Source organism: Pseudophryne corroboree, chromosome 4, assembly GCF_028390025.1.
Source record: "Pseudophryne corroboree isolate aPseCor3 chromosome 4, aPseCor3.hap2, whole genome shotgun sequence".
Taxonomy (NCBI): Eukaryota; Metazoa; Chordata; class Amphibia; order Anura; family Myobatrachidae; genus Pseudophryne; species Pseudophryne corroboree.
This window is the reverse complement of record NC_086447.1, coordinates 24,165,762-24,178,261: the sequence shown is the minus strand read 5'-3', so window position 1 is coordinate 24,178,261 and position 12,500 is coordinate 24,165,762.

Genomic DNA, 12,500 nt, shown 5'->3' with positions numbered 1-12,500 from the left:
TACACCCGCATACTAAACGGACCCGCTCGGCGGCCATCTTGGAGGTGGCAAAAAGCAGCAGCTCCACACCACCAACGCCGCCCTCATCAAATACTGCGAGTCCTAGCTGGGGGACCCCGCTGGACACTCCCTGGGACCCTGTGCCTCTACTTTACGGGGAGCACACACACACACACAGCCCTCGAGACGCCGACCAACACACCACTGCCTCAAAGCACAACTTCTGAACCCCCCTCCCTCTGGATGGTGCTGCTCATCCACGCCCTCCATTCCATTCCTATCTTACAGTGCCTAGTTCCTCACCACATTCGCTTTTTTTAATTCGCCTGATGAAGATCTACCTCTAAATCATGGGGTGGCCTGACCTGAACGGGGGCTAGGCTGCACACTGCTGTTATTAACACCACCTGCCTCTAATGCATCTACTTCGATGAGACCTTAACTGCCACTTTTTCACGGGAAGCCCCATAACATTCATTCCGCATTACAGAACTTTCCATCTTTACTTTTATTTTTTCTCACGGAATGCCACAGAAGCGCCGAAAGGCCCCTGCTCCATCCAAACCCAGTATTATCAGGGCGTGGGAAAAAGCCGGTTCTCTGCCGAAACAATCACCTGGAGCTGAAAGCGCTCTGATCATGGCTGGTGCCTCTCGTACTGACCCCCCTTTGTCGGCTCAGGATGTGATCGCCATAGTCACTAAAACGATACAATCAGAGATGAGAACGGCCCTTGCAGATTTTAAATCGGAACTGGAAGACCTAGGTTCCAGAACGGGCACTTTCGAACAGAAGGTAGACGAAATCTGCCAATACCAAAGCGTCATGGATCAAGAATTCACGGATCTACGGGCAGAGATGGAAACATATAAAGACCAGCTCGAGGATATTGAAAACCGAAATAGGCGGAATAACATCCGCGTACGCAACATCCCGGAAACAATAACCGCCGACGCACTTCCAGCCTACCTAAAGGACCTTTTTCTCCACATAAGCCCTGACATCTCAATAGACCTTCTTCATTTGGACCGGGCCCATAGGGCCCTTCGCCCAAAACCGCCCTCGACCCAACCACCACGGGACGTTATCCTTCGCTTTCACTATTTTAAAGCGAAAGAGCAAATTATGACTGCTGTTAGAGGGCTCTCAACGGTCTCCCACTCTGGGTCTCAGCTTCAACTCTTTCAGGACCTGGCACCATCGACCCTAAAGAAAAGGAGAGATCTACTGAATGTCACCAAGACTTTGAGAACCCACTCTATCAAATACAAGTGGGGCTTCCCCTTCCAATTATTGGTCAACAGAAATGGCACGACCCACGCTGTCAAGACCCCAAATCAAGGTTATGATTTACTGAAGTCGTTTGGTCTCCTAGAAGATGTTCCAGAAATATGCCGACAACCTGCTTCACCCTCTAGACCCATGGCACCATCGAAGGAATGGACCCCGGCTTAATTACATTAGTCATACTAACATAGAAAATTCTGCTCCACATTCTGTTAATGTTAATTCTTCATATATTTCTTGATACTCTTTTTTTTTTTTTTTTGCAAAACTGAATTTTATTGAGTTTTTGAGTATAAATGCAGGAGTACAATCGACAATCAAAAAGTACAAGAATTAGGAGATAAGAACAATTTAAACAGTATATTGTCTCAGGTTGTCGGATCTCACCGATAAGTGGTGTTATGTAATTGTAGACACCTGTAAATGTAGTCTAAACAATTTAAGGCAATTAGTTAAGAAATAACATTGAAACTTAGAGAGTGAGTTTAAGTATGGGGTTTAAAAGGGAAGGGAAGAGAAAAGCGAGATGGGGGGGAAATAGAGAGAGCACTAACAATTGGTTTACACCTATTTAGGTAAGGTGTCTACCAGGTGTGAACCCGGGATATTGTGTTTGAAGGAATTGTTACAATATTCAACGTAGATGTTCATAGGGTGAAGGCCAAAACATAGAGTTAGAGGTATGTATCGAGAGTGAAAATATAAAGAAAAAGAAAAATGAAAGAAGAAAATATGGGGGTAGGGATGGCATGGGAGATGGAGAGGCATTACACCAGATCCACAACTAGGAAGGAGGAAGGGGGTAAAGTAGTTATTCAGAAAAAGAGGTATAGTATATTCCCATAGTTACATTATCTAGTCGTTCCTTTAGACATCCTCCACAGGGGATTTTCAAAGGTTGAGGTTATCTGTGCTTGTGTATCTGGGTCAAGTGTGGTCAAATAAGGACTCCATTTTTTGTGGAACCCCGCAAGGCTGGTATATCCCGTGAGAATAGTAGTTTTGCGGTCAAAATAGATATATTTCAGCATAACTTTTAAAACTTCAGATAGAGAGGGGATGGATCGAACAACCCAGCGCTTCAGGATCATTTTTTTTTGCGATCGTAAATAGCATGGTAAACATAGGATATAGTGGTTTAACCCCAGGTATAGAGTTCCACGTAGAGAAATTCATGCAGAGGCATGCCCTCGGGTCAGGACGTAAAGAAGTGTGAAATTTTGTATTAATGAATCCTAATACTTTATTCCAAAAGCGCTGAATCCTAGTACAACTCCAGAGACAGTGGTAGAATGTGGCTTTAGCCCCTTTGCATTTAGGGCATTTATTAGAGTTGGAGGGGTTATCAGCATCCTAGATGTAGGGCGGTAAGTATGCCCTATGTATGGTTTTGAGATGTACCTCCTGGAGGTTTGCAGAGTTCAGTATGGATAAGGTGCGTTGGTGGTGGCCTAGTAATTGTTCGTAGGAGGTGATGTTCGAGACCTCTGATTGCCATGCAGCAACTAATTTTGGGAGGTAAGGTGTGGAGGGAATGTTCACCAGGTGAGTATATAGCTGTTTAATTTTGTATGTTTTGGATTCCCATTGCTTTATAATTTTTGCTAGTGGGGATGGGTGGGTTGTATGAGAGGGTTTAAAGTTAAGTGATGTAAGGTAGTGTCTCATTTGAAGATACATGAAGAAGTGGGAGGAGGGTAGGGAATATCTGTCTCTCAGCGTTTCAAATTGCATAATGTGTCCACCTGGGTTGAAAACCTGTGAAGCGGAGCACAGCCCCCTCTCCCGCCACTGGAGGAATAGAGTGTTGTGAAGGGAAGGAGGAAAGGATGGGTTTCCCCAGAGAGGTATATATGTGGAAGCAGTATGGTCTAGTTTTAATTTCTTATGAATTTTCACCCAGCTAAAATAGGTGTCTCTGAATAGTGGGTGTTCCAAAATGGAGGGTGGGATCAGGGCCTTTTTTGTGTGTAGAAGAGCACCAGGAGAGAATGGGCTAAAGGCATTAGTGTCTAAGGCAAGGTCTGTATAAGTGCTCTTACCCAGTAGCCAGTCTGTGGCATATCGAAGGAAAATTGTAAGGGAATATGTTAAAAAATCTGGGACTCCAAACCCTCCCTCTGACCTGTCCATCACCAGTTTCGCAAAAGCTATTTTAGGTTTCTTTCCTTGCCAGATAAAATGGGTCATAGCTCTGTGCAGCCTGATGTTGTCCAGGTCCCTGAGGCCAATTGGAAGAGATTGCATGATATAAAAGACTTTTGGAAAGATTACCGATTTAAGAACTGCGATCCGTCCCAACATAGATAGGGGAAGAGTAGCCCAGCCCTCTAGTTTGGAGAGGACAGCAGAGATAACCGTAGAAAAATTTAGCTCATAGATACGTGCGTTATCTCGCGGGATATTGATTCCCAGATATTTAAAATGTGATTGAGTGATCGTGAAGGTAGTGGTTTGTGTGAGTGCGGAGAGCATGGAGGGGGAAATATTTAAAGGAAGTAGTTCTGATTTTTCAATATTAATCTTATATCCCGCCATTGCACCAAAGTCTGAGATCAGGCGTAGAATTTCAGGGATAGACGAAAGTGGGTCAGATACAAATAAGAGCATGTCATCTGCAAATAAGGCGATCTTAAGTTCAGTTGTACCTACAAATATGCCAGGGTAAGAGGTAGAGAGTCTGAGGGCGATGGCTAAGGGTTCTAAGGCAATGGCGAATAGGAGAGGGGATAGGGGGCAGCCCAGTCTTGTACCTTTTCCAATAGAGAAGGGGTTGGAGAGGAAGCCGTTGCAAGATATTTGGGTGGCTGGAGATGAATAAAGAGTTCTGATAGCTTGGATAAAGGGTTCTGGGTAGCCAAATCGGTGTAGGGTAGTGTAAAGGTGTGGCCATTCGACTAGGTCGAAGGCTTTTTCCGCATCTAGGGATAGGATGGCGGAGCCTATATGGGATGAATCGGATTTGCAGGAGTGTAACGCTGCTATTACCTTTCTCACATTGACCACTGAATGCCTGCCGACTATGAAGCCAGTTTGGTCCGGGTGGATGGTGTGGGGGAGCGTGAGTTTTAGACGGTCAGCTAAAATTTTTGCAAATAGCTTGTAATCTAGGTTCAGCAAGGATATTGGGCGATAAGAGCCAGGTAGCGACAGGTCCCTTCCAGGTTTGGGGAGTAGTTTAAGAATGGCTGAATTGAAATGGGGGGGGGGGGGGTCTTTGCTAGCAACAAGGAATTGAAAACCTCAACTAGGATATAATCAAATTTGTGTTGGAGGAGTTTATAAAATTCCCCAGTATAGCCATCGGGGCCTGGGGCCTTATGAGGTTTCAATTGCCCAATTGCGCGGCGGACTTCAGTTAGAGTAATTGGGGATAGGAGTTGAGAAGCCATTTCTTTCGAGAGGGCAGGGTAAGGGAGAGCCTCCCAAAAGGAGGAAGAGGGCTGGTGTGTCCCTGAAGGGGATGGAGGTTGGGTGGGTTTCGGAGGGTGAGAGGGGGTGTTGGACTGGGGTATTGTTGTTTGTGAAGAAGCGTTTGGTCCCTTTGACGTATAAAGTTGTGAGTAGAAGGTGTGCATAACCTGAGCTATCTGTTTATTCGTGGAGGTCAGAGTTCCTTGTGTAGTGCGAAGGGGATGAACGATCGCTGGGGAATAGGTGCCCTTTAGTAAATTGGAAAGTAAACGTCCAGTTTTGTTAGCAAACTTGTGGAATTTGTGATGGACTGAGAAAAGATACCTGTCACCCATTTCCGATAGATATTCATCAAAATGGGTTTTGGATGTCAGGTATGCCTGTTTTGTGGCTGGAGAGGGGGATGAGTTATAAATCTGAAATGATTGGGATAAGGCGTCTTGGAGTGTTAAGTATTGAGCCGAATATTTCTTGTTGGAAGCTGCGGTAAAAGATAAAATTGCACCTCTGAGTACGGCTTTTGCCGACACCCAGAACAAGAATGGGTCGGAATTAATGTGTTCAGAGTTGTTGGTACAATAGTCTTCCCAAGTAGCTTCCAAGAAGGATTTAAAAGTTAGAGATTTGCAGAACCTGGAGGGGAATTTCCACAATTTAGTGGTGTCCCTGTCATCAGGGAAATGAGCAGTAAAGGTAACCAGGGCATGATCGGAGAGGGAAATGGGGGCAATGGTGCATTGAGTGACTTGAGGGAAGAGAGTATGGGAGATAAAGAAGTAGTCAATGCTGGAGAGAGAGCCGTGTGCCGCTGACAGACAGGTGTATTCCCTATCCGTTGGATTTAGGGCTCGCCAGAGGTCTATAACCTGTAGAGTAGATGAGAAAAAGGGGATGCCTAATTTGGGGAGTGTGGAGTGAGGGATCTTACGTGTTGAAGATTTGTCTAGGAGTGTAGAAGAGATCATATTAAAATCCCCTCCGATGATGAGGTTATCTCCCATGTAAGGAGTCAGAAGGGCAATTAGCTGGCGGATGTAGGACTTGGAGTAAGGGGGGGGGGTGTATATGTTAGCCAGAATGAATTTTTTGCCCAACAAGTCTACAGAGACTACTACAAATCTACCTGAGTCGTCTGCAGTGGTATTGTGTAATTCGAATGGTAAAGATCGGCGCACCAGAATCGCTACACCACGGGCTCTGGAGTTGTAGGAGGAGGATGCCATCACAGACCAACCCAGCATTCCCAGTTTTAAGGTTTCAGACGGGGTCAGGTGGGTCTCCTGCAGGAATGCCACATCTACGCCGCTTTTTTGTAAGTAAATCAGGAGTTTTCTCCTTTTCACTGGGGAGTTAATACCTCCAACATTCCATGTTGCATAGCGGAGATCAGGCATCCCCCCTGGAAACTGGGAGAAACAGGAAGAGTGGTTCAAAACATAGAGGGTCAAGGGTAACAGCCTTTGGCATGAGTATATTAAGTGTTACTGCAACATCCAACCATTTCACAGAGTGGAGAGTAGTGCTTAAGAGAAAAGGAGGGTAAAGAGTGTCAGTAAGAATGAAGGGAAAGATGAAGGGAAAAAGGGGATGAACATATGTGAGAGGAGGCAACCAGATGTTAGTATCTGGTGCCGCACTTCCGTAATAGCTGAGTAATAACAGTGTGATAAACAAGAAACACATCCGGCGGGGAGGGGTAGGTCCGTCCCTGCTCCCCAGTGTGCAACTAAATATAAGGGTGACCATGAGGTTCCCGCAGTGTATCATAAGGTATATAGATAAACAAATCATAATACTTAATCTGCAAATGCAATAAACAGACTGATATAATATGAGCTAATGTGGATGCTTTTCATTTGAAAGGCCAAAGCGTAATATAACGAGGTTGAGACTATGAAACGTTATTCTGTGGTATCCGTGATGTCGGCATCCTTCGCTTGGGACAGCTCCTGGAGATATGCCATTGCATCTGGGGGGTTGGAAAAGTCCTTGAACGAGGTCCCATCATAAATGCGGAGTCTAGCAGGGTACAGCAAGCCGAATTTGCGTCCTTCTGCAACCAGTCTAGAGCATACAGGGGAAAAACCTTTTCTGGCGCGCGACAGTTCTGCAGAGTAATCTTGGAATATATGCAGTTTGTGTCCTTCCCACGACAGGGTTTTGGCCTTGCGAGAGGCCGACCAGATCTCCATCTTATGTAAATAGTTTAGGCAGCGGAACAGTGTAATGCGGGGTCTCGGTCTGTTAGGGGTCGGTGTCGGACCCACCCTGTGGACCCTCTCTATAACCATGTCCTGGCAAACTGACTCAATGCCTAGGAGCGAGGGGAGGGTGTTGCGGACAAAATGGGCCAATGCAGGACCCTTAATAGATTCGGGCAGACCGACCAGCCTAATGTTATTACGACGCGATCTGTTCTCAATGTCGTCAATCTTGTTCCATAGCTGGTAATTATCATAAGTGAGACGTTTTACTGTATGCTGCAAGCCTTCAACGTCATGGGAGACTACAGTGATTTGCTGCTCTGTTTTAGAGACTCTGTGTGTGAGGTGTTGAAGTTGGCTGGTGATGTCAGCTACAGCCTTGGAGAGAAGGGGTGACATGGTGGCTGTTATGGCTGCCACTACATCTGTGTAAGTCACAGGGGATTCATTGCCGGCACTTACTTGACCCCCTGAATCTGGTCCCTCGGCTGCAGTCTTTTTGTGAAGGGGGGGAGCGCTATCGACAGCGGATTCCGCCGTCATCGTCCCTGCAGCACGCCGCTTCTCCTGGCGTGGAGGCTGCTGCTGCTGCTGATGGTCCGGCTGAGGGTGCGCCGTCATCGGGGCCAGGAACTTGTCCATTTGCAGCAGGACAGTTAGCTGAGGCACTGCGGGAGGCTCCGGGGTCAAAACGAGGCTTTAAAAGCCGTGAAAAAGGTGTTTGTAGGGGAGCGGTGGACGGAGCTCAAAACGGAGCTCAGTACTCCATGAGGCCGGAACCGGAAGTCTCTTGATACTCTTTAACAACAAGTTTGATAATTGTCCTATAGACAATCCTGGCGCCCTTTTCCTTTCCTTTTCTCTTTATCCTCTTGCCTCAGGCATTAATATGTTAACATGTTAATATTTGCCCTTGTTCTCCCTTAGGTCACCCCGTTCTTTTTAGTTGTTTATTTGATATGTTCACTAAGCTTCACGTTCAACGAATTTTGCTGTTTTTACACACCCTCACACTCAGATGGATGTGTCAGAACGACACTCCCTCTGTCTACATTGGACCTAGCTCCACTATAGAAGTAGGTCTCCTTCTCTCCCCCCTGATTCTTAACCTCTCTCTCACTATCTTTAACCTTCTCCATGTTCTCCCCCCCTGCCTTTCCCGCCAGTCGGGGTGTGAACCCCATCTGCTACTGAGCTCATTTTCTTTTGACCCACCATGAAGTTGACAGTTTTAACTCTCAATGTAAACGGTCTTAACTCCCCAACCAAAAGGGCTATGGCCATCCAATACCTCCACAGGCGTAAATCTAGCATTGTAATGCTGCAAGAGACACACCTCAAGACTCCCCACTCTTCCCTCACGACCAAACAATATCCCACGGCCTTTCACTCCTCCATGAACGCTAAATGTCGAGGTACTGCGATTCTCATCCATCACAACACACCTATCACCATACATGACTCTATTTCCGACCCATTGGGTCGATTTCTTATCCTTAAGGGTACGTATAACAATGCCCCAATTATATTGGCCTCAGTCTATGCCCCTAATGACCAACAAGGTTCCCTCTATGCCACATTCTTTAATCAACTTACCCAGATGCCCCGAGGACTTACCATTATAGGAGGGGATTTTAATACTATCACGGACCCCAAACTAGATAGATCACGCTCCTCTAACACTCCCCCCAAACACGCCAAGACATCTAAGGCGCTCACGTCAAGATTGGCCCTTCACGATCTATATGACGCATGGAGAGTACAATACCCCAATGCGAGAGGTTTCACACATTACTCTCCCCCCCATGACCTACACACTCGCATTGACTACTTTTTTGTAGACCGTGCCACATCTCAATCTCTTGTGGGCGCTCAGACCCTCCCTATATCATGGTCAGATCACCTAGCTATCGAACTAGAAATTTCCTCTCATATAGGACCCCGACCTACCCGCCACTGGCGACTGAATGAATCCATCTTCTTGAAACACTCAAATGTTGAGACTATCGCTACAGCTCTCATGGATTTTATTACCCTCAACTCTACCCCTGTTATCCCCACATCAATCCTGTGGGAAGCTCATAAGGTTACCCTCCGGGGCACCCTTATCAGTTTGTCAGCTGCATCTAAGAAATCAGAAATGTCACGCATACTAGAGCTAGAAAAGACACTAACATCCCTGACAGACCTACACCACACTCATCCTAAAAGACGCACTTATCTAAAGATACTCGCTGTTAAGGGACAACTATCGCAAATCTTATCTAAAAAGGCAGCACAAACTCTTTTGTGGGTTCGACAAACTTTCTATGAAAAATCTGATAAAGCAAGCTGCGAGCTAAACGCACCCGCAACCGTATTCTTAAGCTAAAATGCATTACCCATGACCCTCAAGTTATGACCAGACAATTCCGCCAATTCTATGAATCACTTTATAATCTCTCACACAGCCCCTCTCCCGTACCATCAGATATCACCTCTCTCACCCAATACTTGAATTCATGCTCTCTACCCACGCTATCCGTGACACAGCTTCAAAGCCTTAATGCAGCGATCACTGATGAAGAGATTAGATTAGCTATCAAATCGCTACGCCGCTCTGCAGCGCCAGGGCCTGATGGCTTCACTGCCCTATACTACAAAAAACTTACAGAATCGCTGCTACCTATGCTTCGCCCCCTCTTCAACTCACTACTGGAGGGAGGTACGCTCGATGACGCCACCACCAGGGCCAACATTATAATTATCCCTAAACCGCAGAGAGACCCACTGGAGATGGGCAATTATAGGCCTATTTCTCTTTTAAATGTCGATTTAAAACTTTTCGCTAAGATACTTGCCATGCGCCTTTCCCCTATATTGACGTCCTTGGTTCACCCAGACCAGGTGGGTTTTATCCCCAACAGACAGGCTTCCGATAATACGAGGCGTCTGATCAACCTTATTCAAATAGCAACAACCCGCTCGCTGTCGACCCTGGTGGTGGCACTCGACGCTGAGAAAGCCTTTGACAGGGTGGCTTGGCCATTTCTGACTCAAACCCTACACCATATGGGATTTCGAGGCGCTTTTCTCAATGGTATTAACTCCCTCTATCACAACCCTTCAGCTTCCGTATTAGTAAATGGCCTCACCTCCGAGCCCTTCCAAATAAAAAACGGCACCCGTCAGGGCTGCCCCCTCTCTCCCTTGTTGTTTGCCCTTGTCATGGAACCTCTCGCAGCCAGAATAAGGCTTAATAGCAATATTACGGGTATAGGAGTAGGTCACTCGGACCACAAGATAGCACTATATGCGGACGATGTAATATTGACATTGACCAACCCCACTGTCTCCCTCCCAACCTTATTTGCTGAGACTCACATTTATGGCTTACACTCAAATTATAACATCAACACAGATAAAACAGAATTCTTAGACATCAACATTCCATACTCTCTACTTCAAACGGACTTCCCTTTTCGCTGGCAACCTGAGAAGCTTAAATATTTGGGAGTCTATCTAACAAAATCGTATCCCCGACTATACACAGCCAACTTCCCAAGACTGCTTGCCTCTATCAAAACGGACCTATTAGCGTGGAATAAACAATATATTTCATGGTTCGGACGTACTGCGGCGGTCAAAATGAACGTTCTACCCCGCTTATTATATCTATGGCAGACGCTACCAATTCACATCCCTACGTCAATCCTTAAAAATCTGCAGCGGGACATTTCAAATTTTATATGGGCAACCAAAAAACCAAGAGTTAAGATGCGAATACTACACAAACAACAATCCACAGGTGGTATAGGCATACCTGATCTAATCAAATACTACCGAGCCACCCACCTAGCATCATGCATTCACTGGCACACCCCGCCCAATCAGAAAGTCTGGACACATATAGAAGCCCACACATTATCGGTATACTCCCCTTCCACCCTCTTATGGTGCCTGCGTACACAACGCCCACCAACCTCAACTATGCTCCCCACAATACGATTCACGCTATCCATATGGGATTACTGTACACGATTATACAAACTCCGCTCATTCCACCCCCTCCTAGTCCCCTTATGGAACAATCCTATCTTCACTCCTGGTATGGACCACTATCATTTCCCACATTGGACTGCCCACAATATTTTGTTTCTCTTGGATCTAGCTCCCCTACATACCTTCCCGGACTTTGCTAATCTACAATCGCGCTTTAACCTCCCCCACAGAGTTTTTTTACCAATTTTTACAAATCCGACACCTCTACCACTCACTTCCCCGCTCCTCCCCAGGCACTCCCCTCACACCCACTTCAGCTATCGAATCCCTGTGTCGCTCACATCACTTATCTAAAGGTCTTATTTCATCAATCTATCAGATTTTGCTATCACACAATCAACCTGCTAAGGAATCCCACGAACTGGCATGGGAGAATGACACGGGGGAGGTTCTCACCCCCGAAGACTGGTCCCTAATTAAACTGGCCATATCAAAATGCTCAATTTCAGTGGGCATTAAAGAGAATGCTTATAAACTATATACCAGATGGTATTTGGTTCCGACCCGACTCCGTGCAATTTTCCCTGATTCCTCGGATCTTTGCTGGCGACAATGTGGCCAGAGAGGATCTTTATTACACGTTTGGTGGACGTGTCCTAGTATAAGTCAATACTGGAAGGAAATACACAAACTAATTAAAAATATCACTGACTTTGACATGCCCTCTTCACCCTTTTATTCTCTCTTAGCTAGACCGATCCCCAACCTCCCACGTCCCACGCTCAAACTGATCAATCACATACTAAACACAGCGAAGTGTCAAATCGCATCGCACTGGAAATCCACAGCCCCCCCTCCCGTCCCTGCTACTATCAACGCCATATGGTCAACTTACAGACTGGAACGAATCTCCTCAGTCCTTCATGACACCCCGACTCAATTTATCCACGTTTGGTCACTTTTGACCGATTATTACAACGCCGAACCTCCCTTGTCAACCATCTAAAATCATCTGAATTCCCCTAGCATGATGCTACACCCCGACTGGCAAACCCCCACCCCCACCCCCCCATACTACTTGTATCTTATGATTGCATCCCCGATCTTGTAATTCCTATCCCCAATCCTACCTCCCCCATCCACTCTCTCACCCTCTCTCTCCCCCTTTCTTTCTCTTATTTTCTTTATCTGCACCCTTACTAACTTCCTGTCTCTCTCCATACATAACCACTAAAGTTCTACACTATTTTCTTCTCCCATCTTTCCTACAACCTATTACACATATTTTTTCTATCAGATTTTTGACCAGTATATTCTTCGCAACATATATAAAATGTTAAATTCTATCTCAATGTTATAATGAGTTACACTTCTATAGATCTTCAATGATACATGTTAGACTACAGACGCTTGTTACAGTATAACGATGTTTGGCTAAGATTTCATAATAAGCCTGCTGTATTTCCCTCACAAGTTGTAACCTAATTCTATATCACCCAATAAAATATTCTTTCAAAAAAAAAAAAAAGAAAGTAACCAAAGCTCTTTTTACTTTGAGTGGACATCATTTTCTTTCAAATGAATTTGATATTTTGCTAAATGTACAAAACTTTC